This window comes from Phallusia mammillata, chromosome 6, assembly GCF_965637545.1.
Source record: "Phallusia mammillata chromosome 6, kaPhaMamm4.hap1.1, whole genome shotgun sequence".
Taxonomy (NCBI): Eukaryota; Metazoa; Chordata; class Ascidiacea; order Phlebobranchia; family Ascidiidae; genus Phallusia; species Phallusia mammillata.
Genome location: NC_137257.1, coordinates 6,945,561 through 6,967,730, shown reverse-complemented (window position 1 = coordinate 6,967,730; position 22,170 = coordinate 6,945,561). Strand labels below are relative to the sequence as shown.

Genomic DNA, 22,170 nt, shown 5'->3' with positions numbered 1-22,170 from the left:
TTCCAATGTTTCGGTTTCGGCCCGAACTTTTTTGAAAATTCGGCCGAAACCGAACTTTTTTGTTGCATGGAATCGAAGCCTTAAATTTCATTTTCGCCCATACGAAACATCATAAATTAACTATTTGTTATATTTATAAATTACGAGCCACGTTGTAAATATTACAAGTTTAGCAAAGCTTACGCATTGTGAAAGTTATTTTGGTTTGTCATAATTGAGGTCACTCGTATCAACAACAAAAGTTTCAGTTGAAAACATCCATAAGAATGGGGATTTTAGGTTCGGCCTCAGGGCCGAATATTCGGTTTCGGCCCGAACCTTTTTAGGCGGGTTCGGTGCATCACTAGTAATAATGACTGTTTACAACGTTGTTGAAACCAGTTGTGTATAGAATTTTCTATTCTGAAAAGCTTGATATATATATACTTAGGGTTTAAAGGGGGTTAAACTTGTCAAGTTTTGAAAAGAATTACAAACTTCGAAACCGAATTTCGAGGCCCCTGGACGTCGAGGCCCTAGGCTTCAGCCTACCTAGCCTATTGGTAAATCCGGCCCTGCTTACAGCGCATAAAATCATTTAAAGCGGGCATGCCCTTCGTTCGCTTATGATGTACGCCCCTCATTTTTCCAATATCAGATTCAAACGAAACTTTGTATGAGCTTACTGGGCCTAATTTAGAGTTGATCTGTGCAACCCGTTTTAATTTACCTGAAGCCGTTTGTGATCTGGAGCCCGTATGCGCTACCCGGGCTTACAGCATAAAATCATTTAAAGCGGGCATGCCCTTCGCTGGCTTATGCTGTGCGGCTCTTGCAGATGTTTTGCTTTACTGAATAAACATGTGACAAAACATCTTATGCACACAGTGGAAATGATGTATTGTTGTCATTAGAAGAAGTAATACAAATTACAGTATTTTAACGCATTGAATGGAAAACCCCATTACTACGTTATTCATCATCTGTTGAATCACAATCAGTGTCTGATTCTGCACCGGAAGACAAATCTTCCTCAGTATCCATACCAGGAACAATATCTTCTAACTCTTGAGGTATAAACGCATCTATGTCAATAAATGTTTTAAAGAGCTCCAATAAACCTCGTAGGTTTTGCCTTAATTTGTATATGTGAGTGGTCACATAAACATTGTGTTCTGCTTGAACTGTTGTCAAAAAAAAACCACACAAATTTCAATTTCATTTTTGTAAAATTGAAGTGTGTGTTGCATTTCTTCGCTTACAAATTTCTCCTGTGATCGAAGTAGCATGTTGTATGCATCAATGATATTTCGAACACTTGTTGAACTGTCTGCAAACTCATCTTGGGCAGTTATTCCTTGCAAATCTAACGCACTGGGAAGTGGACTTTCTGGAATGCTATCCATTGCATTGTAACGTTGCATGACTTCATGAATATTTTTGTTGATTCTTCTCATGCTCTTTAACAGCCGTCACGATACTGATTGGCCGACTACATATATACATAGAAATATAAATATACATATATAAGATAAAGCACAATTGTAAGATTTATTTTCAATTCTGGATTTAACAAACTACTGGTAGAGTTTCGGGGCAACTTAATGTGATAATAATTAATATTTCTTCTTTTCAGGTGCTAAATGAACTTACAAACAGATGTGTTTATTTAAATGAAGAATGTAAATTGTTACCTGGATATTTCTTAATCAATGATGCAACAAACTTTTGTTCCACTGACAACCTGGTGGCTTCAACATCATTCTTAACTTGTTTGTGCCAGATAGCAAGTATCTTGAATATTCTGGATGGAATTGTGACCATCTTGCCTGGATGTGTAGCCTTCTCTCTTTTTTGTTTGCTTCCTGATCTAACCTGAAACGAATACAGTGGGATTATGATTATTTTAATTTAACAAAGCTGTACCATTGAAAATGCAAACACTTTCCTTGAAACCAAACCACATTGTTCTGGCAAGCCAGGATCATCTTTATTTTCGAATTCCTTCAATATCTCCCTGCAATAACATTGTACATTAACAAACTATCGGTGCCCTTTGCAGCCTGCAAATGCCTACTTTTGTTTGTGCAAGGAATGCAATTTTAAAACATATTCTTCAACATCAGTTAACTTTTGTTTATGTGTGGTTTGTTCTGCTTTGGGTTCGACTTGCTGCAGCTGCTTACATTGTTTTCACATCTTTAATATCAAGCATTATTAGGTTTAACAACAAACAAGTTTCTTTAACAACATGACAAACTTACATGGGTGGGAATCTAAAAGAACTTGCAATTGCTGCCTACTTCCTTTTTGAATGGCCTTGCTATTTTGCAGCTTGCGTACAAGAGTACACCCTAAAAAATAATACCATTTTTGCAGCTAAATTTTTTACACAGTGGTTTACCACTCACACCGAACTTTCAACCATTTTAAGTGCATTTGTTCAAAGTAAACAATGGCTTGTCTACTTCTTGTTTACATCCATGTGACTGACTTCCATCTAAAAGTACAATTTAAAGCTTGAATGCAAACTATATGCAGCATATTTTTAACGATAGAATAAGCAAAACACAGGTACAAACACCTATTTTCTTCTTTTGTTTTTCTGCATAAAGGAGCAAACCATCAGTAAGCAGATCAGTTCGGTGCTCTGCTTTCATTTCCTTAGTAATTTTGTTAAAGTTTCTTATATACGACTACAATCTTTCCATTCCTTCCCCATCTGCCAATCTACAACCAATGGTTTTACGTGGGCTAAATCGATCCTGTAACGAAAAGGATATATTAACGTAATCTTTCATAAAAAGACTATTACCAGGGGCGGCTCGTGCTAGGGTGCTGCGGAGCTGCAGCACCCCCTAGATATTTTTGCTCAATGGCCCTACCACAATAATACAGATAACTTTCATTATACTTATTTTTTATTCTTAAGTATAATTTCCGCCTTGATCGGCATTTTTTTCATAAAAAATATGCCATTAAAATGTTATCTATGGTGGAACTGCAGCTCCAGTTTCATGATGAATCGTGACGTTTTGCACTTGTGCGCATGCGCACTTGGAAAAGCTACATGCTGGGTGAAATAGGCGACAGGGTGCTGCGGCTCGCGCAGCTCCACCAATCACGTAGCGTGTGAACCGGCCTGTAGTTGTGTTGTTGTCTGTTCCGGGTTTACTGTGCTCCAAAGTCTCTCTATCAAACGCAAGTTGTCGCACGAGAATTCATGGAGCATATAATGGGGCGACTTTGCACGCTTTTAACAACGCAAAGGATAGGGTTTTTGATGTTTTTTTCAAAAACCTGCTTTTACGCCCAAATATTTTTTATTTCTAAAGTGCCTTGCTGACAAGAAAATTTGAATGTGACGTAAAAGTGACGTCATTGGTTGCTAGGCAACGCGCAATCTTTGCAGGAAAGCTCTTTTATTGGCACTAGTTTGTCGAAAATGTTCGTTTCCTAGCAAATTTGTGAAAATATTGTTTTAAAAAACTAATCTTGATGATAAAATGTAGTAAATATGAATATTCCCGACAGTTTTAAGCAATAAAAATGTTGTCTGCACAGATATTTAAAAAAATAAAAAGTGTTAACCAAAGCAGTTTGAATTGTCAAAATTATACTTTTTAAACTCTTTGTATTTTTAGCTCCTTGAAAAAGGAAAGTGCAAACCTATGAAAAGTAACAATACGTTTAACAGTTCTATGATAAGATAACTAAGTGTGCACATAAACTTGCAGCTTAAAATAGTAAAAAACTAAAAAAAGGGGCCAGTTAAGTTCACCTTAATAATGAGGAAACTGTTGGATGATTGGGCTTTAAAATGAACAAGACATTAATTTTAAAGTATCCTTACCAAAGAAGAAACATCTTCAGCCTTTCATCATACCAAACCTGGTTGGATAGATGGGACCTGGCTCACAATACCAACAGGCATGAAGACAAAGAAAGGGAAACATAAATGGCAGTGTTTTATTTTGTATTTTCTGATTTCATAAATTTGATTAAAACAGACACAATTATTCACATAAAATGATGATGCATAACACAACAAAAAATCAAAATACATTGTTTTTGTTTTAATTGGTTAATGTAATTTTTCTGACATTTAGTATAGGGTTGCCATACGTCAGGATTTTCCCTGACATGTCAGGGAATTTAGTGTTTAAATCTGCGTCAGGGAGAAATGTTAAAAAGTACTTAAAAGTCAGGAATTTAAGAGAACAAAATATATGCTATAAAATTAATATGCCAACGGAAAAAGTTTCTAGTAGTTGGCTACAATCGCGTCTCCACCTTGAAGCTAAAGAGGTAAACTGGCGGCGCGCATGTTAACGCCCAAGCTAACTGTTTCGCTTTGCAGTGTGTGCGCGCGCGCGCGTAACAATACCTGTTTGTTACCAGTTGTCTAACAATACGCGTTAAATACACAAATAAAAATCCGCGTCTCAAGAAAACACAGCATTCGATGCTACGTGGGAACGGGGGAAGTTTCATTTGCTTTAACTGTGTATCTAATATGCAAGGAACTAACTAACAACATAAAGTCGAATGTCGTGGGACAGAAATACGTTTTCACAGTGGCATTTTATTTCAAATTTAAAAAGGTCTTTGTGTCTCCCAGTGTTTGTTTTTTTCATGTGAAATTGGTCCGAACGGTTTTTAGAATGGTAAAGGTTGGCGACCCCTGATATATGTGCTTGTTGTTTCAAGGATAGTAACAGTAGTGAGGTTAGCCTAACAAACTTAACTAAACAGAGGCCTACGCAGAAGTTAATTGGCAAGGATCAGAGTATCGTATCTACCTTTTTTCGTGTCGCCGTCCGCGTGACTTTTTTAAACTAGGGTCCGGGGTCCTTTGGGAGTCCGTGAAGCAGTTTTGCGGGGACCGCGAAAAGGTGGTAGTAATTCTATATTCTTATTTGGCGTCAGTTTGTGCAACTGAATAAGTTTTTTAAAAATGAAAGTGAGAATCGACGGTCTTCATTGCTAAACAATAGGCTTTATTGCATGACAACTAACAAAAATGCAATTGTTCGCGCACCACTATGTTTTTTGTCTTGTGTGTGTAAATAGCTAAAATCCTGCAATCATTTTCATTTTTCTGAAATACACATTCGGGCTTAATACCGCGAGCCCGAAATAATGGCAAAGGGACCGTTTAGAAAAAATAATGAAAACGTTTGAGAACCACTGGCTTAACGCAACCGAGATAAATTTTGTCAGGGATTGCGTGTCATAAAATATGGAAACCCTAATTTAGTAGATGCTTTGGACTTTATGTAACTACTGTGTTTCCGTTTATGAAGCTACCAACAGCCATATCATACAATGCTGTGTTCTTGCTAAAGTTGTGACTTTTTCGATTTTATGAAAACAGATTTTTTTATGAAAAAACAAGGTTTGAAAATTACAGATAATCCTTACATGTTAATTTATGTTCTTAATAGAATCATTTTAAAAATTTTATTCATGATATCCTCATATAACATGTATTATGAGAACTGGGAAGTATCAGCTGAGACTAAAATAAACAAATAAAAATGCCATTATGGAAATTAAATTTTTCACAAAACAAATCTTTGCTTTCATGCTGTCCAGGTGGATAAGTTGAAGAATCTTTTCCAATTTTGTTTTCTATTGGTTGTTGCATGTAACAATTTTAGTTGTATTTGTTCATACTGTCTTTTTTTCATAAAGTGATTTGCTGTTGTGTTTCACATGGTAATTCTTGTAATAAACATGATATATAGTCCTTGATTGATGCAAAAAAATATATTATGACTTATTACTGAAAAGTGTCAAATAAATGATACCAAAAACATAAGCAGAGTAAAAGATTGTACAATACCTTATAAGGTACTGTCAAAAGCTTTTAATATCAAAATACATATGTAAAGAATGATGTCACTATTACGTCATCACTTTTCTGACGTTGGAGGAACATAGTCAAACTATTTGTTCCAATTTTAGATGAATATACATGACAATCTTTTAAACTTTTGGGACTTAAGTAGACTACATGTATATATCTACTGCAAAATTTACCCGTTAAAACTTGATTTAAACTCTATCTCTTGTTCATCAGTATCATTTAAACATTATAAGTTAAGCGTAGTTATATTTTCATTCAAAATTTGGCAGAATTTGCAAATTAAACACTGCAAAGGTATCCAAATTAATCATTTTATTAATCGGCTCCATAAGGCGCAGTGCAAAAATCGCGCTAATTTCGCCCCACTTTCATCCCCATGATCCGAAACACTGCAATCCAGTTCGTGCGATAAGCACTTTTTTACAGTCAGTAGGGCATTAACAACCGTGAATGGAAAAATGCGTTTTATAACGTAACAATACAACAGTCACAACTTGGCGCCAGTGTGTGGGCTTTGCTTTGGTAAAGAAAACGTAAGTTTTTAGTTAATATAATTAATCTTAGTTTCTGTATGTGTTCTTTTTATTGTATCACGCGGGATACAAACTATAAGCGTTAAGATAAATGTAACTACGCTTTGGTATGTACAGCATAACCAGACCAGCAGTCAACGCATTTTGCAATTTTAGCGACTAAAACATCATTACATGTAGTTAACTGAAAATGCCTTTTTACTTTAGTGCTTTCAACCAAACGATGACACCCTGCAGTCGCTACAGTTTCGTCCACTACTATTCATCGAAATACAGCCGGCAGTTGGCATCGTTATTTTTTTAATGCAATTAATATCAGTATTCAGTACAGATGTTTTCTAAAGCCTTTGCTGAAAAAAAAACTGCAGGTGACCACAAAAAAAATGTTACCATATAAATTTTGCAAAAACGGTGTTTATTAGGCTTTTCACTTTAAATGGTTATTTAAAAAAAAGAGTATATGCTTTCTAGAGGGAGTCCAGAGACATAACAGGCCAGCAAGATGGACACTGACTAAAAGCACAAAGACATTGGTATAATACATTGCAAACGAGTCAAGTAGAGCAATTTTTAATATTCATTGTAATAGACTTTTAAAACGCCCAAAATGCATTGAATGGCAATTGGCAGGCATTCCCACTGCTACAAAATAATCTTTAATGTACTGTTATAGAATATGGGAGGTGTAGTGTAACAACTGCCTCCTGTTTAAGTAACACAGCAATACAAGGTTTTAAGTGGGGGGTTCAACTTCAAGTACAACTTGATAATGTTAATATGATGGCTTCCATTTAGTAGAAATTTTTGGTCATCTGCCTAAAGGGAATACTAATGGGGCAGTTAAGGGGTCGAAAATTCCGCATGGTGTCGCCACGCAACAGTTATAGTTGTCATAACGGCACAAACGCGCGCAAATTGAAAGGCCTACATTTCGCATTACTCCGTCAACACAACTCTACTCCGTCATATTTTTACCACTAAACATTGTTATTTGCCAACTTAAATCAACTAAAAATGGATTATTCTAAATGGAAATCTGAGTTAAATAAAAGATGTCCCAAAACAACTGGCAAGAAGGAGGATTTAATTTTAAGATGCGTTGTATTTCTGTGTTTTTTTGCAATAGCTTCTTGTTTTTTCTCTGCATAACTACTTGTACACAGACTTCAGGCTCATGATAGGAATGACAACTTCACTTGTGCTGTGAGCTTGATGGAGAATGTAGGTAGCAGCTCTGAGTTACAGTGGCACAAAGTAGAGTTTACTCAAATAATCAGCTAGAATCAAATACCACACACAACTGAGGAACAAGTGAAAGTTTATTTTCATTTCAAGTCCACATGTGACAAAATTTCCAACAGTGATGTGAAGGCTATTGTGAAAGGACGCCTAGTCTGAAATGTTGATCTGAGTTTTATTTAAGTGGCATTGTACATGCTTCACTGAAAAAAATCTATTGCGGGCGAACCAATTCGACTTGGGATTTCAAGACTCCAGTATGACGGGAGCACACCTGAACAGTTACGAATTTCCCCTATCGCACAACAAAAGCTTAAAAAGATACCAACTAGGAGAAGACTTCACTTCGATACCAATGCAATTCATGCAGAGAGACTCTCACACAGTGGGGATGACGAGTACGAATCAAACAGCGGATACAGTCAATACAGCTTTCGAAACCCCATGGTACGACATCACCCAATGTCCAGCACCGACATCGAAAGCGATGTTAACCCAAATGGTGGTATATGCGGACTCAGTAACAAAGGACCTGCAAGCAGCCTCATACAAGACCACAGACGATGGGTTCGCAGCCAAGGAAGACAACTACATAGCAATCCCATACACGATGTCAGCCAAAATATGTTTAGCAACGCCGAAATGAATATGTTTTATGTTACGTTTTTCGTTTGCATGATTTATGGTTCTGTTTATTTGAGTTTGCATGCCTATTAAAACTATGTAACCTTACAGATGTTTCCTTGTAAAACAGAAACTGATAGGATAGTTAATAACTATTTGAAAAAATCTGAATACGAAACAGCATCGGAATATGCAAGGCGCCGAGAACGTGATTGTCAATGGATTAGAGAGCAGTACGAGCGAGAGTACAAGAAGTCGCAAATGGGCCGTAACTACAGATGTAAATATAGATACAGAGAATCGTATCCGGACAGGCCCAACATTTGTGCTGTACTGGGGCCCGAGAGAAGTAGGAAGATCCGCAAATCACCATACACATGGAGTGTTCAGTTGTGTCTCAGCGACGCCAGGGCAGCAGCCTTCACCGCGTACCAAAAGTGCGGTTGTCAAGCTGCTACAACAGATGGGGGTCCGAGTAACATACGTAGCACCAATCAAGGACATTTCTGCATACGTGAATTACGTATACAAGAGCGACAGGAGCATGATTCCAGACAAATTAAGAGAACTATGTACAAATACGAAGCACAGCAACCAGAAAGGGTCAAGCCACTATGAAACAATAGCAAAAGAGGTATCCAAAATGTTCGAGTCTAAACCCTCGATGAATCAGTACAAAGAAGAGTTATTCAAAAGGGACTTTAGTTTTCCAGAATTGTTAGCCAAACGGGCATATAATACGGCCCAATTCAATGACAAAAAAAAGGAAGTTTGCCAAAGTGTCTCGCAAGATGAAAGACAAGATTACAAAGAAAATGACCCTAGAAGAAGCAACTGACATATTTAACCAGATTACAAGCCAAGCCAAAAACATCAATTGGAATGAAGAAGACTTGACAACAGAAGACCTCAAAGTGCTACTCATTGAAACAGCATTAGAGCTACGCAACACCGAAAGCGGAGGGATTGAACACTCGCCCCACTACCTCTTCCATGGAGCAGCAGGGAAGGGGAAGACCTTATTAGGTCAGCTCCTCTTCCCCACAGAAGTAGCTAGCATACTGACGAACGACAGCCAAGGGGTGGGCCAGATGGCACTGAGGTTCAGGCACAAAATGTTGAAGATCGGCGACGCTGGGCCAGCGTTTTTCAACAACGATGCGATCCTCGGTGCCGTCAAATTTATGTACCACAACACGTGGTCTGCCAAAACTCATGGCGACCGCCAAGATAATGAGGCCACGTGTGCGTATGTTACCACCAACATGACCCATCCCTTGGAACGTATTGCCAAAAGCGAAGACATTAAACCAATGAAGAGGAGGTTCGTTCAAGCAGAGTGGGACGAGGAGGCTCAACCACCAACCATTCTAAAGCGAAGGAAAATAGAGAGTAGCTTAACAGATGACTTGGTAATACAAGAGGCAAACAAAATACACGAAGCAAGTCTTAAAGGGAAAGAAATAAGCATGAGCATCACTGAACATTTGGATTATATTAATAATTGGGTCACCCTTTGGAACGAAACATCGAGCGATGAGGAAGAGTCAGATGAAGAGCAAGAAGAAGCACGAAGACCCGTGGTACAAAGGGAGTTACAAAGCCAAGAAGAAGCACGAAGAAAGAAGAGAAAAGCAGACGAAGAACAACCAGGGCCAAGCCACAAAAGTCCTAAAAGATCTATAGGAAACACAGACGACATAGCGACCCAGAGATGGATCAACGGTCCAGAAGGTTTAGAGTTGGAATATCTTCCACTTACACCAGACCACGATTGGGATAGTCGCACCAAAGAACTCTATAACCAGGAAGGTCAACTAGTGTTTGTTCTTTTATGAGGTTTTACATTGTCACGCTTGAATGACACGGGATAAAACTTACCTGGCCTTCATTTAACTGTACAGTAACGTCGCCAAAATAGAAGATTTTCTTTGAATTGCGTTTGAATATCGTTAGTAAATCATGGAAGACCAATTAAATTTGCCTGAGGAGGTTATTAGGGATCTTTTGTTTGAAACTATGGACGATGACTTGCCTGAACAACCGCCCAGTCGTAATTTTGAAGCAGTCTCGTTGCCTACCGACGGCCACGAAAACCTAAGTGCAATCGCAGACGCCCTTTCTTTAAGTTTAAATCAATGTGGAACTGAGCTTGCAATAAATTTGTTGAAAACCTTTTCAATGAATAAAAAAGAAGAGGAAATCGTTGCCAAATTTCCGTTGCTGTGCAATGATGCACAGAAGTATTTTTTAGAAGCCGTTTCGAACCCTGCGGCTGCAGAATGTTTGTTGACTCTTATACAACAAATCATCAATAAGAAAGAACTTCCAAGAGCAGTGGCGGCTCGTGCCTAAAATTACTGGGGGTGCTGCTCCGAGACTGTGTATTTTCCATGGAAAATTGACACCGTAAAACACGTGACTTTGCCACACAATTTAATAATTTCCGAAAGGTGGCGCACCGAAACAATGGCGCCTAAATGGCGTATTATATTGGAACCCGTTTAATTGTGTTTTGTTGCTTTCGTGTGACAAAAATATCTAATATAAATGGCGTATGAAAACGAAAAACATACCAAACTTACCAGTTTAAGGTAAAGTGTGGCTTGTTACTTTTGGTTGAAAAAATATTTTTGTTAATGCATTTCAGCCATAAATGGAAAATTTTGTATTTCACAACTGTACGATCCAAAGCATAAGTATGCGGGAGGGTGAGGGAAAGGTAAATGTGAAATATCTATTAAAGGATGGAAAAGTTGGATCGTCCAATATGAATAATTTAAAATTTGTGTTTGTTGCAGAAAAAACGTTACAAAAAAAAAAGAGAAACGGTAAGATTAAAGTTTTATCGTCAAGTAAAACAGTTTTTGTGTATTGCATAGTTCCAAGTGTTCAATATACATCAATTAATTTTTAGTTTTATCCCGTACCAAAGATTCCATGAGCTGCAAAGGTTAGTGAATTTTTCAAAATTAGTTTTATTGGAAAGTAGGTTATATATTTTATGCCATACTTTTATTTTTAAGGTTGAAGAAGATTCCCCCAACAGCTAAGTAAACAAGATATAATCATTTTTCATGCAAACCGTGTAATGTATTATTTGTTCACAGATGGTTGCCCAGGGAAGTTTTTTTTCAAGAAGTAAGGCCTATTTTTTTTAATGTGTGTCTTTTGTGTATACAGCTAATGTGACACTATTGTTTTTTGCAGAACTTAGAACAAATTAATGAAAATGAAACTGTAAGTTTGTGTTGATGTCTAATTTAATTTAATGTTGTAATGGTACCACTAATGACACTATTGTGTTTTGACAGATTGCAGAAAAAGAAACTGTAAGTTTGTGTTGATGTCTAATTTAATTTAATGTTGTAATGGTACCACTAATGACACTATTGTGTTTTGACAGATTGCAGAAAAAGAAAATGAAACTGTAAGTTTGTGTTGATGTCTAATTTAATTTAATGTTGTAATGGTACCACTAATGACACTATTGTGTTTTGACAGATTGCAGAAAAAGAAAATGAAACTGTAAGTTTGTGTTGATGTCTAATTTAATTTAATGTTGCAATGGTACCACTAATGACACTATTGTGTTTTGACAGATTGTAGAAAAAGAAAATGAAACTGTAAGTTTGTGTTGATGTCTAATTTAATGTTGTAATGGTACCACTAATGACACTATTGTGTTTTTGTAGATTGCAGAAAATGAAACTGTAAGTTTGTGTTGATGTCTAATTTAATTTAATGTTGTAATGGTACCACTAATGACACTATTGTGTTTTGACAGATTGCAGAAAAAGAAAATGAAACTGTAAGTTTGTGTTGATGTCTAATTTAATTTAATGTTGTAATGGTACCACTAATGACACTATTGTGTTTTTGTAGAATGCTGAACAGTAAAAAGATTTGTAAGTATGCATAGTACATGCACCCTATTACAAATGTTTTTTTGTCTTTTTGACCTGTTTTTGTGTTTCGCAGAAAAAAGAAATACAAGTTTTGGAAATTGCTTATGGTGTCATTCTTTTAGGTTCATGCGAAAGAATTAACACTTATTAGCACAAAACTACATGGTAGTTGATGACAGTTTAGGGCAGGGATAGTTAACTTTTTTGCAATTGCTAATGAAATAATATGATAATTCCAACCACACCCATGAGGCTCTCATTTGTGGTCGTTGGCATTTTTGTTAAGTCAGACGCCTCGCCATTAGCCCTATGAAACTGGGAGTTTGTAGAACAACCACACCTGTTGAGCGTTCAAGCCTTTAGGTCTTATTACCAGCCTAGGCTTTTGGTTAACCACACCTTTGGAGCGTTCAAGACTGCAGCAGACTTCTTGGTTAACCACACCGATAAGGCGTTCAAGCAAAAATGCTTATTGGTTAACCACACTCAGGCGTTCAAGCAAAAATGCTTATTGGTTAACCACACTCAGGCGTTCAAGCAAAAATGCTTATTGGTTAACCACACTCAGGCGTTCAAGCAAAAATGCTTATTGGTTAACCACACTCAGGCACTCAAGCAAAAATGGGTATTGAATAAAAATTTAACAACTACATTTTGTTTCTATCTGCTAATGTTAGTTAAAGCAACTTCACTTTGTTCTAATTTTTGTACATCAAGTATTTTTTTTCAGTTTCTTAAGCTCAAATAAAGAACTTATCTACAGGACAAAACTCCTTATCCAAAAATTTACAACATTCTTACTTACATTTAAAGCATACTTTTAAACTTTGCTTGCTTTCAGACCTGAATAAAAGCATAGAGTTGTTGCAAGATCTAATTATTTAAAGATAAAATCCATTCTTCTGGTTTTAATTTGGGCAAAATGATCAATAACTTTCTCCTTGATTTCTAAATGACTACTAAGAAACTGTTTTTCTATTGCAAGCACAGCAAGAGCATTGAGTCTTTCTGAATTCATTGTGTTTCTCAGAAAAGTTTTTATTCTTTTTAGTGTTGAAAAGCATCGTTCAGCCTCTGAAGTAGTCATGGGAATTGTCAAAAGGATTTTTATCAGTTTTTTAATTTCACTCAATACATCATCTAGATTATTTTCCATGATAAACTTCAATAGTAATTTTGCAATATTCATGAATATCAGATCTACAGTAGAACACATTTAGTTCAGTTGCCAGCTTTTCTTTGTCAATGAAGGGATATGCTCTAGCCAGATTGGAAAGTTTTTTTTTTTGCGCGGAGGATTTTTTTTTTGAGCAAAAAAAATGCGCGGATTGTTGCGCGGACAAACGTATTTTCTGCGCGAATTTTTCGTTGATTTACGTATTGTTTTACAAATGTTAATGAATTATTTCTAGACCCATCATCACTCTCTGCTACTCTTATTATCTTACAAAAATAGCCAAATAAAATTGCTTAAAGTCCAAAGTAACAGACAAATCCGTTGTTTACAGTCTTTGTATTTTCATAACGATTCATTGTATTTATTACCTGTTAAATAATTTGCACTGAGGTATAATTAATGCCATAAAACTACAAGCAGTGGTGAATCTAAACGACAGCTAAGGAAGTACAGGTGAAAAAGTACAAAAAAAACGAATGGAATGAAAAGAAAAAAACGTTTTATTAAACCAAAAAAGGCAGTTTGGGCTCGTCCTTCATAAGTCGCACAACCACTTTTGACGGACCACCGATGTTTCGAGAACGCTTTTGTTTTAGAACATGAGCATAGTGTTTTCTAACACCATGTTCCTTGTTGCCTTCAATATACATCGTGGCCCTTTCTGCCAAAGCTTCATCACATTGTACAGTGTGGGGGAGCGACCAGTCGATAATTGTTCTGTTGCGCAGAACTTCAAAACTTTGTCTACCGTCCATTTCCTGTTTCTCCATCACTCTGTAAAACGACTCAGCAACCGACTCTGTTCCGGTTTTGGCATACATAATATCAAAAACTAAACAAAATTCTCGCCCAATAACTGTATAAAATTGGGAGTCTGTGTACATACAGTTAATTAGTTTTTTTTCATTGAGAGAAAAAAAACTTGTCCTGCCATCTCCGAACGTAACTTTGAAACTATCAGTTAAAGAACACGATTTACTACTACAGGCAATGGAGGAAGCTGGAATTGATCTGTTGTAGTAAATCGTCACTGCAATCTGTGGACAAGCTTTCTATCTCGCAAAAGCATTGCGCGTCCATTCCTCGGTGTTCGCACCTTCTTCCGTCGTCTATGTATGTTGCTGGCATTATTATACTTTCTAACACTCTTCGGTCTTCTTCTTGTCTTTTTTCCCACTCGCAAGGGTCTTCGAGCTTCTTCTTTTCTGCGTTGTATTCATTTCTGGTCTTCATGGGCACTGCTGGATCAATGGTGTGCCTCATGAAGTCATAGGTTTCACCAAACCTAGTTACCAGCTCTTCACCATCTTCTTTTTTCTTTTTTTCTGGGACTATACTTTCTTGCACCGCCTTTCTTTTCTGCACCGGCGATGAGGTACTGGTGTTGGGTTCTTCGTCACTCTCATCGTCGCTACTTGCTGCATTGAATTCCTCTACTACGTTGTTAACATAGTCCGCCATCTTTACTATGTCCTCATCTATGGGTCTTTCGTTTAATAATTCCGTCATGACTTCCTTGGCCAGCTCGATCATAATTTCGTTGGTTCTTGACCCCTTAATTTCCTTTTGGCTGCCAGTCTCTGGGTTCGCCGCGTCTTCTGGCCACATTGCTTGTATGAAGCGCCTCTTCATCGGCTGGAGATCGCCAAGACTCGCCAGTTTTATCATCGGGTTCTTGGTGTTGGTAGTTATGTAGGCGCATGTCGCCTTGTTGTCTTGGCGATCTCCGTGGGTTTTAGCGCTCCAGTTGAAGTGGTACATGAATTTCACCGCGCTAATGAGAGCATCATTATTAAAGAATGAAGAGCCTGCGTCATCGATTTTGAGGACTTTGTGTTTGTGGCGCAGCGCCATCTGCCCCACTCCCTGCGAGTCATTCGTTAGAGTGCTCGCGTACTCCATGGGAAACAGGAACTGACCTAATAAGGTCTTGCCCTTTCCTGCTGCCCCATGGAGGCAGAAGTAGGGTGCAAACCGGATACCGTCTTGTTCTTCGTTTCTGGCTTCCAGCGCTGCGCACACAAGAGCGATTTTGAGTTCAAACGTATTGAGTTTGCCATCATTCCATTCAATAGATTTTGCTTCATTGATGATATCATTGATTATTTTACATGCTTCTTTAACGGTCCACTCCTCGTACTTTTTTTTGTTAACACGGCGGAATGCCTTTTTCATTTTCCTATTCGCCTTCCCAAAGCTTACAGTATTGTAGGCCCGTTTTGCGAGCGTTTCTGGGAAGGCGAAGTCCTTCTCGAACAATCTTTCTTTGAAGGCGTTGCATGAGGGTTTCGTGTCAAACGAATTTGCTACTTCTTCAGCTATGCGTTGCCAGCGAGATTGGTTTCCATACTGTTTTTTTTCTTGACTTATTTTTTCCATGAGCTCGGGAGGTACAATTTGTTCCTTCTTGTACATATACTTGATGTAGGCACTCATATCTTTTACTGGGGCGATATATAACACGCGGATGTTCATTGTGGTCAGTATCTTCACCACGCTTTTCTTTGTCAGAGCGGTTGGCCTGCCATTGCCAGTCTGATATAACTTTGGCGGTCATTGTGTATGGTATTGTTAGGTAATTGTCCGTCTTTGCGTTATAGACTTCGGTTGATGACGCTCCTTCTCTGTTGTAAGCTGCTGCACACAGGTTCTTTTTAATGGACTCTTCGTACACGTGCATTTGGGTATGCATTAGTTTCCCTGATGGTGCTTTTCCTGCTGTTACGTCATACCACGGTGTTTCATCCATGGTTGTTGCAGTATCGTTTGTAGTTGTTGAATTTGCTATGCATGTTGTATGGGTATCCCTCTGGAGGAACTTTATCTTGATGACTGTGTGGTCATCTCCCAGCTGGTATCGTGTCATATTTGGAAATGACTGTAGTGGGAATTCTGTGCTGTCACTGTCGAATACATGCGCTGCAACCATTCCAAAGTCGAACTTGTTGTCCATTATTAGACTGTCCGTGTCCCATGCTACATCCATGTAGATGTAGACTAACGGTAGTGTTCTTCCGCTGTCTTCTTGCCTGTTTAAGCATGCTGCTGGCCACAGTACTGCATTCTAGTCCGCACACTTGAACATCTCATATTGTGACCCCATTCCAGTGGCTATTATTTGGTCTAGATCATTGTAGGATGTCAGTCCTTGAGGCCCGTAGACTTTCCATCTGCGCCCTGGTGTTGTTCCTCGATCTCTTCCCAAGTATAGTTGTCGTGATATAACATCACTATGTACTATGCAGCTGTTTGCGACCGTCGGGTAACTAACTCCTTCACTCGCCGTTGTAGCTTGCCAATTGAACCACGGTGCCCAGTTTGTTTCTGGTGTTCCCTTATAGAACCATAAGAATCCCTTCGTGACGAGAGTATATGTACATGTCGGACTAGTTGGGTGCATTCTGGGTATGGCCAAGGTTCGGGTTCCAGACCTTCCCCCGCCTGAGTTCCCCGCGATATTTTGTCCGAGTCTTGCTTGTTTGGCAGGAGGGCCTCCCCCTCCTCCTTCTTCGTCGAACATGTCGTCCCCATCGTTTAATTCCATATCATCTAATTGACTTGTTGGTGGTGACGTTGCTGAGAATCCTCGTTTCCTCATAGCTCCGTCTGTTGGTATGTTGGTGGAGGTGTTTGGTTCTGCTCCAGCAGCCTTCTTAAGTTGTCTGTTGCGATTGATCTTCTTAAGCCTTGCCCAATCCTTTTTTTGATTGGGCATCTGAGGTAATAACGCCTTTTTAGATAAAAATATACCGCGCACAATTGCAGCAGCAGGGCCAGTATGATCAGAAAGCAGCAGGGCCAGTATTTCATGATCAAATTGAGTTGATGTGCATAACAGTGAATAAAATGTGCATTACGATACACTGCTTTTACTTTTTTCTGAACTCCTGATTTTCTGCCTCTCATCACATTTGCACCATCATATGTCTGAGCTATTAATTTTTGTCCATTTCCTTGAAGGATTATGTCCAATTGTTCTAAAATACGATTTGATATGCCATCAGCTGCTTGATTTTCTGGAGTAAAAAAAACCCAAAAGCGCTTGTAAAAGCTCCATCCAAAAAGTACCGCAGAACAAGGACCATTTGTGTAGTTTCCGAAACATCGTTTGTATCATCAGCCATGACAGCGACAAAAGAAGCTCTTCCAATTTCGGCCCTTATCTCATCACGGTAAATTTGTAGAAGGCAGTCAAGTATTTCATTTTGAATTGTTTTAGAAACCCCTTTGAAAACTGTACTTGTTTCTAAGTGTTTTTTTAAGTCTGGATCTAACTTAGATGCAAAATTAACTAATCCTTTAAATACCCCTGGATTAAGAGCATCATCTTTTTCATCATGTCCACATAAGGGAGTTTCAAAGTTTCCACAGTAAAAAATGCAGTCTATTATTTTGGACAAAATTTCACGATTTTTTTTCACTTTTTTGTTGTGTTCAATAATTGAAAGTCTATACGCCTCACTAAGTTTTTCCTTAATATTTACAGTTCCCAAAAGTGAAAGTGAAACATCATTGTCCACATGCTTCTTTGACTTCTCATGTTTTTTCTGCTTTCTCACCTATTTTGGCTACATTTGTAAAACCATCTTTTGTCCAGCATTTTTCATCACCTCCAAACAGCAAACATGGAAAACAGAACAGTGCATTTTTAACTTCACAACCACAAAGCCATTTTTTCCTTTGATACCATTCAGAATTAAAACTGCGTATATATTTCTTGTTGTGGCTCATTCCTGGCTGACAAAGTTGAATATCAGGCGTTGGACGCCCTTTTTTCTTTATACTTACCTTTTCAGAACTTGATAACTGCGAAAACTTAAGTTGCTGAAGCTCACTTACAGTTACCGAATGAGAATCTTGAAAAGCCATGATTAACCTTTCAATCAAAAACTGTAAAAATGATTAAAAAAGAATAACTGTCGTACTGTACTCATTGTCGAACCTGATGGTACACGTGATTTGCTTTGGCACACAATAAACGCGAAACAGACAACTACTTCCGGGTGCCCAGGTCACACGCTACGTGAATGGTGGAGCTGCGCGAGCCGCAGCACCCTGGCTCCTATTTCGCCCAGCATGTAGCTTTTCAAAGTGCGCATGCGCAGAACCGCAAAACGTCATGAAACGTCAGAAAACTGGAGCTGCAGTTCCAGCATAGGTATACATTAGTGTTTCCCAAAAAATTTTTTTTAATAAAAAAAAAGGTGATTAGGGCGAAAATTATGTAATAAAAAATAAAAATAATGAAAGTTATTTGTAATATTATGATAGGTGTATTAAGTAAAAATATCTAGGGGGTGCTGCAGCTCCGCAGCACCCTAGCACGAGCCGCCCCTGAGAGCATCCTCTTATGGCCAGATTAAAACATTCGAAAACGACACTTTAGAATATATTGGAGGCTTTTTAATCAGAAAAGCTACTGTAAAATTTCCAGAAATGCCAGAAATTCTTGAGTGCATGTGTACTTCATCTCCACATGGCTCTTTAATAAAGATAATGGAAAAAGCTTCAGGCTGTTTAAAATACCCTTCAGATGATTTTTTATATTTTTTGCAATATATGTATTTAAAGCTGTCAAGGCAAACGAACAGCAAGTTAACAAGCATAAACTTCAATAATGTTTGTCTAGAAATAATGTCTGGTGTTCGCTTTGAAAATTTTAGTCCTAATTGCTGACATGTCAGATGTAGATCCTTCACATGTCTGCAAAATAATATCGTATATTGTGAATCTTTTCGTCAAAGTGTTGTCACATGCATTTGCTAAAAAATTGTTTGAAAAAATGTACACAGGTGCAAACAGACAATCCAAGGGTCTTAGAGGCGATTTAAAGAAAAAATAGCTCTGCTTTACCAGCCTATTTTGATGATCGACTTTTTTTTTGAAGTGGCTCGTCTGAAACTAGTCCAGGCATTTTTTCCCCATAAGTTGTGTTTCCACCTTTTATGTGTTTGATAATTTTGCGTTGAGTTAAGTGTTGTATGCCATATGAAACTTGAAAAACGTCTGGATTTTGGGATCTTCTCCCAAGTTGCCTCTGTAATTTGTAAACATGTATTTATTATTCCTAACGCTGTTAGATTTTTTTCAGGAAGCGTGAACATAGTAGCATACCAAATTTCCAAAAAATGCCTCCAAGTTGTCTTGAGTAAAAGTGTGAAAACAAACATACTGAATATCCTCTCGTTGAAGCAATTGCTTGGACAATTCAATGTAATTGTTTGTAGTAAAAATCAGTCCCGTAAGAGTTGGTGCTGCAAGTAGGCGCTTATACTCTCCAGCATGCTTCTCCTCCACCAAGTTCTAAAGATTTTTTAGTGGATGATTGGAATACTTCAGTTCTCATAAGTTTACGAAAAACAACTGCTACTATACTACCTTCCACGACATTAGTTTGTCAACAAACTCTTGCAGAAAAGCTATTCGTGCATCACTTGCATGTTGAATTGGACATTTGACGGAGCAGTTCATTACATCAAACCATCTAAGTAATGCAAAGCTTTAAAATTCAGTCATAAATGATTTATTACAAATCATACTCTGCAAATAGCAGCACAAACTTGGATGTGCCCAAAGCACCTGGCATGGATTCCAAACACTTTCCAACTTAAGGTATCTTTTGCTAGTCCTACTTTCATCTGTGAAAATTAGCAGCAATAATTTTACATGTGAAAAACTAAATACAATGTAAATTGAGAATAACATTTTATAAACCCTGGATTGGTGTATTGTAATTATTATCCTGCACCACAATGGCAGCTGCTCAGGGATATATGTTTGAAAACATCTTGCAATAAATGGTTGTTGTGCAATATGAATTATATCCATGTATGTTTTGGTGCCGACAAAAATGGCTCATATTTGAAACATGATGTTGTTTACTTCATTAAACTTTAAATCAGTAATCTCAGATGTTGGACACATTCTTGCTTCTTTGCAATAAACTTAACATGTAATTTTATTTCCGGATTTCGTTTGACCATACAAGCAAAAATAAGGATATTATAAGAGCGACTTAGTACCTTTTGTCATTGCATATCAAATAAAACCTATTTTAAAACGTTAAGATAATCCCTAGACTTATTTCGTGATGGGTCCCGTATAAGCCATAGTCTTTTTTACTTTAAGTATAACCAGAAACACATGGGTCCCTACAAATGCAACGTTGAAAATAATGCATATCAAGAGATAAACATGAGAAAGTTTGGTGTTGTAAGGTAAACACAGTGATCAGTACTAAGCGTGCTGTAATTATTATAACTACTACAAACAATTCTAAAATTACAAAAGTTTTAAAAAATCTAAGAGGTTGAAGAGAGCCAAAAACAGCAATTTGGATCAGAACGAGATGATGCACATGACACAATACATCCTCTTGTCTGAAGGAAAGAGCCATTCTTGTTGAATTTATGTTATAAATGCATGGAAATTACTTCTCATTGCACACAACCAATTATAACCCCTTGTAGATGATTTATTCTAACACCACAGTAAAATTGTTTTGCCAGTGCAGCTAGTTGTTAGGTTTAGTTTGTAAACTAAAATGTTAGAATTCCATACTTTGCTGAAAGGATTCAGTACAATATGAGCTTTTGACAATTTGGTTCTGCTTAGAATAGGACTTTTTTGCTCTTCCTTGTAAAGTTGTAAGACATGGCTCCACAGAATATCACCATCTCCTGTGCCCATATTCATATATCTAGTGCCACCTGGTTTGGATGAAAATAGAGAGTTTCTAGCAGTCTGCAAACAAATGCCGTTGTTAGTTGGCTGGACTGCAACACATTGTAATCATCCTTACTTTTAATAGATGTGAAGGATCAGAGCATAAAAATATTGGCCGATTCGCCGAAAATGGATTGGGTGCGACAAAAGGTTTGTCCAGTGGTATGCTTTTTAGACCACTTAGCAACAAAAAGCATTTTCTGTTTATGGAGTTGCCATCTGCCACAAGCGCATAAATTGCAACCCCATTTTTTTCCAGTTCAAATAAAACCTTCCAGAACATTAGTGCTAGCTTAGTTGCTGGTGTTGAATTGGTAGGAAACCAAGCAATTGGATATGAAATTTCCCTTTTGATGGTGCGCACATAAAAAACTGTCGAATTGTAGTAATTTTATCAAGTACTGCATTTTAAAGAAGTTAGTTTCATTACCAAGAATATGTGTTGCCAATTTTGTTTCATCTGGTTCACCCCAATCTACAAATCCAACCAGCTTTCCCTCCGAGATAACCAAATTTTCACGAACTTAAAACATTAAATGATTGTAACACTTACAGCTCTGTTATGTTAACATTGTGTACTGTAACACTGTGTAATATTACTTTTCATTTCATCCATGGTGACATAGCCTGGCAAACTTCTATGGTTGGTCATAATTTGCTCCACATGCCTGATGGCTTGGGTATTTAAACCTGGCTGTGGTGAAATCTGATTTCTAAAATTAAACTTTAAAAGTCATGATTTTTTAAAAATTTAATTCTTTTTACCTGTAGCTTTTAATGGTAGTGGCAGAAGGTAGAACTAAAACTTTACTGTTTCTAACATGGTCATATGCTGCAGGTGAACGGCAGTACAATTCAATACACCATCGAAGTACATCTGGATGATATCTTCGTCCAGTCTGGGTTGCTCCGAAGTTTTGAATTTGATTTGTAAAGAACAAACTTTGCCATTCATTTAATTCCGATGTTTGCTCTTTCTACATTAAACAATATAGTCACTATAGAAAAAGTATTGTTATTCCTTTAGATTTATAGTGTTTAAATAAATCTACCTGAAGGTTAACTGGCGCACTCCGTGTAGCTTGCTCATTGTGTTTTCTACACTGATTACAT

General features: G+C 37.6%; 2 long non-coding RNA genes across 2 annotated transcripts; both read left to right on the top strand.

The window, feature by feature from the left end:
* Window positions 1-11,109: 11,109 nt before the first annotated feature.
* Window positions 11,110-11,388, top strand: LOC145232467 (uncharacterized). Its single transcript, XR_013860886.1, has 3 exons — window positions 11,110-11,200; window positions 11,274-11,300; window positions 11,358-11,388. It is a non-coding gene; the product is annotated as an uncharacterized LOC145232467 (long non-coding RNA).
* A 5,779-nt stretch (window positions 11,389-17,167) lies between these two features.
* On the top strand, window positions 17,168-18,048 carry LOC145232466 (uncharacterized). The gene is made up of 2 exons (XR_013860885.1): window positions 17,168-17,504; window positions 17,819-18,048. It is a non-coding gene; the product is annotated as an uncharacterized LOC145232466 (long non-coding RNA).
* Window positions 18,049-22,170: the final 4,122 nt, after the last annotated feature.